Source organism: Hippopotamus amphibius, chromosome X, assembly GCF_030028045.1.
Source record: "Hippopotamus amphibius kiboko isolate mHipAmp2 chromosome X, mHipAmp2.hap2, whole genome shotgun sequence".
Taxonomy (NCBI): domain Eukaryota; kingdom Metazoa; phylum Chordata; class Mammalia; order Artiodactyla; family Hippopotamidae; genus Hippopotamus; species Hippopotamus amphibius.
This window is the reverse complement of record NC_080203.1, coordinates 73890405-73896422: the sequence shown is the minus strand read 5'-3', so window position 1 is coordinate 73896422 and position 6018 is coordinate 73890405. Positions and strand designations below refer to the sequence as shown.

Here is a 6018-nt window from a genome sequence, read left to right as displayed (position 1 = left end):
CACAACAGGAAGTGATGATGCCGCGTACGGGCCCCGCAGGCCGACTCCCAGCCGAGTAGCCAATCCCAGGCGATTCCTCGAAAAGGCTCGGTGGGAGGAGAAGGCGGCAGGCTGACGACGCGGCAAGGCGGGCCGCAGCCTGGAAAAGGAAAGCCGCTGTGACGCCCACCATGTGACAGGCCCCACCCTCCTCCGCCATTTTGAATTGTAGCGAGAAATTCGCGTTCTGAGAATTGTGGGAACGTTGGCTTTCCCGTTTTGAAAGCTGGAGTACGTCACTGTCTGACTGCTGGAAGCCCTCTTCAGAGAGTGAGAAATGCGATACTACTCTAACCTGACGTAGATTCACACAATTAGTCCAGACCGGTAAATACAAAATCCTACCGTTATTTGACATTTATCGAGCGCCAGCTGTATGTGTCAAGCACTATTATAGATGTTGGGGATATAGCGGAAATTAAAGCTAACCAAAAATCCCAGTTCTCATGGTCTTTATAGTCTACTGGGGGTAGGGACAATAATTAATATATATGTATAAAATATATATAATTAACGATAAATGCTAGGGGGAAAAATAAAAGCGGGGGAAGGTGGGTGGGAGAGCGCCCGGTGGGGGCAAGCGGGAATTGCAGTTTTAAAAAGAGAGGTCAGAGGTGGCCTCTCTGAAATGGTAATTCTGAAATACTTGAAAGAAGGCGGAGATTGTAAAAGGGTGGGAAAATCTGATAACGTTGAATTTAAGGGCGGTTTAAGGAAGGCCTTTCTTAGATGGTAATGTATGAAGGAAGGTAGAGAATGAGCTCCTCAACATCCAACTCCCGCTTTCACAGTTAAAGAAAAACAACCACGGTTTTAGGGTGTTTGTCTGTTTCTTTTCCCACTTTTCTGTTTTCTGTGTTTTCAAGTAACACTCCGGCTACACTGGCTTTCTTAGTTTTCTTGCAGAGAACTAAAACTCTACAACTTTACTTAGGCTGGAATTTTCCCCTTTCATATCTTTGCTCTCACCATCGAAACCTTTTCTCAATTGTCATCTCCCCAGAGAACACTTCCCTAACAACCCTTTCTGAAATTACAACTTCCCTTACCTGCTTAGTTTTCTTTAGAGCACTTCATCTGAAAATACATTGTTTACCCCACCCCCTTAAGAACAGTAAACCTTTTTGATTTGTTATATCCCCAGCGAGCTCATAGTAGGCCCACAAATATTTTTTGAGTGCCGGCCTCAGCATGATGGCCATTTCATCAGCCAGAAATATATTTCACTCCAAGCAGTTACAACAATATCCCCCACACTTCCCTGCTCAACTTTCCAGCAGGCTTGATATTATCATTTTTGACAGTATGGGAATGAGTTAGGTACTGTGTGTCTACTCAGCATTTGTCTTATATTACGTAATTATATATTAGAACTTTTACCTAGAATGTGTAAAATAAATTCTTCAGTGGCCTGCAATTGTTATTAAGCCTGATGTTGAGACTATGACCATAACATTTGCCACTTCTTGACATATTCTTGAGGCAAATGTGGCTTAATGTAAAATATAAAATCATAAAAGAAGTAGAAAATGTAAGTGAATATGTCCATAGCTTTGGGGATGTGGAATGACTGTCTAAACATGACACAAAATCCATAAAAGGAATTACTGTTAAATACAACTTCAAAAATGAAAGTAAAGCTTCTGAATGTCAAAACACAAGGTTAATAAAGTTAAAAGACAAATAACAAATTGAGAAAAATAATTTCAATATGACATGACAGCTAAGGTGTAGTACTGGTTTATAGTAAAATTTAAAAAAATGAGAAATTGGCAAAAATGCTACATATATGATAAACATATAATAAGCATGTATGGCTAATATCACTACAGACAGTCCCTGATTTACAGTGGTTTGACTTATGGTTTTTTGACTTTACAGTGGTTCAAAAGCAATACTCATTCAGTAGAATTCGTATTTCAAATTTGGAATTTTGATCTTTCTCAGGGCTAGCAATATGCAGCATGATACTTTCTGGTGATGCTGGGCAGCAGCAGTGAGCTACAGTTCCCAGTCAGCCACATCACGAGGGTAAACAACGCAGACACTGATAACAATTCTGTACCCACACAACCATTTTGTATTTCAGTACAGTATTCGATAAAGTACATGAGGTATTCATCACTTTATTATAAAATAGGCTTTGTGTTAGATGATTTTGCCCAACTGTAGGCTAATGTAAGTCTTCTGAGCATGTTTAAAGTAGGCTAGGCTAAACTATGATGTTTGGTAGGTTATGTGTATTAAATGCATTTTTCACATAGGATATTTTCAACTGGGGATGGATTTCTCAGGACGTAACCCCATCATAAATTGAGGAAGATCCATAGTCTATAAAGTGCTATTATAAATTTTTTAAAGGTAAATACCCCAATTAAAAAGTGTGCAAAGGACATGAATAGACAATTTAAAGGAGAAAACATTTGGCTGATAAGCATATGATAATAGTAATCAGAGTGAGTAATCAACCTCACTTCTAATCAGAAATAAAAATAAAAACTGTAATGATGATACCTCTTTTTTGCCTATCAGAATGTCGAAGATTGAAAGTTTTATAATATTAAGTGTTGATGAAGATACTGTGAAATGGGCACACTTATATGCTACTGGTACAAATTGATATAATCATTTTTTAGGGAATTTGGCAACACATATCAAAAGCCTCAATATCCATATTGTTTGACCAACAAGTCCACAAACAAATTTATTTTAAGGAAAATAAGTGGACAAGTTTGCAAAAATACACATAATAAATGTACAAAGATGTAAATCATAGTGAGACATATAATATTGAAATACTGAAAAATAAAATAACTGTTCAACAAAAATTAGTTATAACAGTACATCCACATAATGGACTCCTACATAGCCATTAGAAATGAGTAGCTAGATCTGGAAATATGTTTTTAAATAAAAAGACAATTTGTAACATAGTATGTATTATTCTATTTTTATATTAAAAATATATGTGTAAATATACATAGAAAAAAGTCTACATGAGTATACATGCAAAAATGAAAGGATTATTAGTCATGTTGACATTTTTACTTCTTTCTGTATTGTCTTGAATATTTACAATATGCATGTATTGCTTGGTATTGGGAGGAGGGGCCATTTTTATTTAGAAAAAAAAGTCTGTCTGAATCTGAACAAAAAAAGACTATCTCCCCATCTACTTATTCCTTCCATGCTTCAACAAGTCTACTCTTCCTTACTTCCTTTCTCCTTCCTTCCTTCCATCCTTCCTTCCTTCCTTTCCCCTTCCTTCCTTCCTTCCATCCTTCCTTCCTTCCATCCTTCCTTCCTTCCTTCCATCCTTCCTTCCTTCCATCCTTCCTTCCTTCATCCCCTTCCTCCCTCCCTCCCTGCTTTCTTTCTTCTCTCTTTCTCTTCCATGTATTCTTCCATGCTCTTTTATAACCAAGGGGCTGCTTACTTCCAACATCTAAGAAATGACTTCTTCTCAAAACAGTTTATCCCGTGATGGCATTCAGTGCCACCATAGAACCCAAGGAAGCAACCACTGAATAATTCTCATTGAGTTTCTCTTCAGCCTAAGTGCATTTCTCTCCCATGTGCTTTTTACATATATGTGATGTTCACATGATTTTTTTTATTAATGTATTTTATCGTTTAATTTTTGGCTGCATTGGGTCTTTGTTGCTGCATGTGGGCTTTCGCTAGTTGCAGCAAGCAGGGGCTACTGTTTGTTGTGGCTTCTCATTTGTGGCTTCTCATTTGTTGTGGCTTCTCATTGCATTGGCTTCTCTTGTTGTGGAGCACAGGCTCTAGGCATATAGGCTTCAGTAGTTGTAGCACACAGGCTCAGTAGTTGTGGCTCATGGGCTCTAGAGCACAGGCTCAGTAGTTGTGGTGCACGGGCTTAGTTGCTCTGCGGCATGTGGGATCTTTCCAGACCAGGGATCAAACCCCGTGTCCCCTGCATTGGCAGGCGGATTCTTAACCATTGCACCACCAGGGAAGTCCCTGTCCACATGATTTTTATCCCTTCCTTAACAGGAAAAAAATAAAAGAATTTTCCAATTTTCCTTCTGTTCATTTATTCAACAAAATGTATTGATCATGTAGTATATGATGATCATCTACTGTAGATAAATCATCTATTATATTTCCCAGCTGGTGGCTGAGAATAGATTGGTAGACCACAGACAAGAAGACCTTGCCCTTGTGGCCAGACATTGACCAAATACTTATAAATGTAATGAATATTACAAAGGAGACATATGGGTACATTGGGAGGGGTATATAAAAGGAATATTTAACCCAGAGAAGTTGCCATTTTTAGCTGAGACTCAGGTTGAAGGAAGAATGATGGTTAGGGAGGGAAGGAAGATAAGGGAAGAGCCTTGAGAGAATAACCTGCACAAATTCCTTGGGGTGAGAAAATGGACCCTAGGAAACTGAAAGAATAGCTCATTTTCTCTAGAAAATCATTCTATTTTATTTTCTTCATAGCACTTCTCACATTGGAATTTACCTTGTCTATTTGTTTATGATGCTTATTGATTGTATTTCTATGTTTATAGTCTGTCAGTCTTCCTACTGGCCCACTCCCAGTGTAAAGTTCTGTGGTTACTGAAGCTTTGCCCTACTCCTTCACCACTGTATTTTCCAAGCCTAATACTAATGGACACTCATCAATATTTCTGGAATGAATCAATGAATTAGCTTATAGTTCAAATTACAGATTTTGGATCTTATCCTAAGAGCAGTGGGAAGTTGTTGAAGATCCCTTAAAAAAGGGATCATTTAAACATGATCTGATGATATACAGAGGATAAAAGACAGCCTCTTCAATAGTGGTGCTGGGAAAATTGGACAGCTACATGTAAAAGAATGAAATTAGAACAATTCCTAACACCATACACAACAAATAACCTGAAAATGGATTAAAGATTTAAATGTAAGGCCAAGCACTATAAATCTCTTAAAGGAAAACATAGGCAGAACACTCTATGACATAAATCAAAGCAAGATCCTTTTTGACCCACTTCCTGGAATAATAGAAATAAAATAAAAAATAAACAAATGGGACCTAATGATACTTAAAAGCTTTTGCACAGCAAAAGGAACCATAAACAAGACAAGAAGACAACCCTCAGAATGGGAGAAAATATTTGCCAATGCAGCAACGGACAAAGGATTAATCTCCAAAGTATACAAGCAGCTCATGCAGCTGAATATCAAAAAAAGCAAACAACCCAATCCACAAATGGGCGGAAGACCTAAATAGACATTTCTCCAAAGAAGACATGCAGATGGCTAGCAAACAGATGAAAAGATACTCAACATCACTAATCATTAGAGAAATGTAAATCACAGCCACAATGAGGTATCACCTCACACCCGGTCAGAATGGCCATCATCTAAAAATCTAGAAACAGTACATGTTGGAGAGGGTGTGGAGAAAAGGGAACCTCCTGCACTGTTGGTGGGAATATAAATTGATATAGCCACTATGGAAAACAGTATGGAGGTTCCTGAAAAAACTAAAAATGGAACTACCATATGATCCAGCAATCCCACTCCTGGGCATATATGCAGAGAAAACCATAATTCAAAAAGATACATGTACCACAGTGTTCACTGCAGCACTATTTACAATAGCCAGGACATGGAAGCAACCTAAATGCCCATCAACAGATGAATGGATAAAGAAGATGTGGCACATATATACAATGGAATATTACTCAGCCCTAAAAAGGAATGAAATTGAGTTATTTGTGGTGAGGTGGATGAACCTAGAGTCTGTCATACCGAGTGATGTAAGCCAGAAAGAGAAAAACAAATACTGTATGCTAATGCATATATATGGAATCTAAAAACAAAAAATGAAACAAACAAAAAAATGATACTGATGAGCCTGGGGCAGGGCAAGAATAAAGATGCAGACATGGAGAATGGTCTTGCAGACATGGAGAATGGTCTTGAAGACATGGGGGAAGGGGAAGCTGGGAC

The 6018-nt window shown here is 38.1% G+C and overlaps 1 long non-coding RNA gene across 1 annotated transcript in view; it reads left to right on the top strand.

Moving 5' to 3' along the window:
- Window positions 1-242: 242 nt before the first annotated feature.
- LOC130842046 (uncharacterized) overlaps window positions 243-6018 on the top strand; it is a 72578-nt gene continuing 66802 nt past the window's right edge. Inside the window, exon 1 of the long non-coding RNA XR_009050332.1 lies at window positions 243-366. This is a non-coding gene — a long non-coding RNA (uncharacterized LOC130842046). The remainder of the gene's footprint in view (window positions 367-6018) is intronic.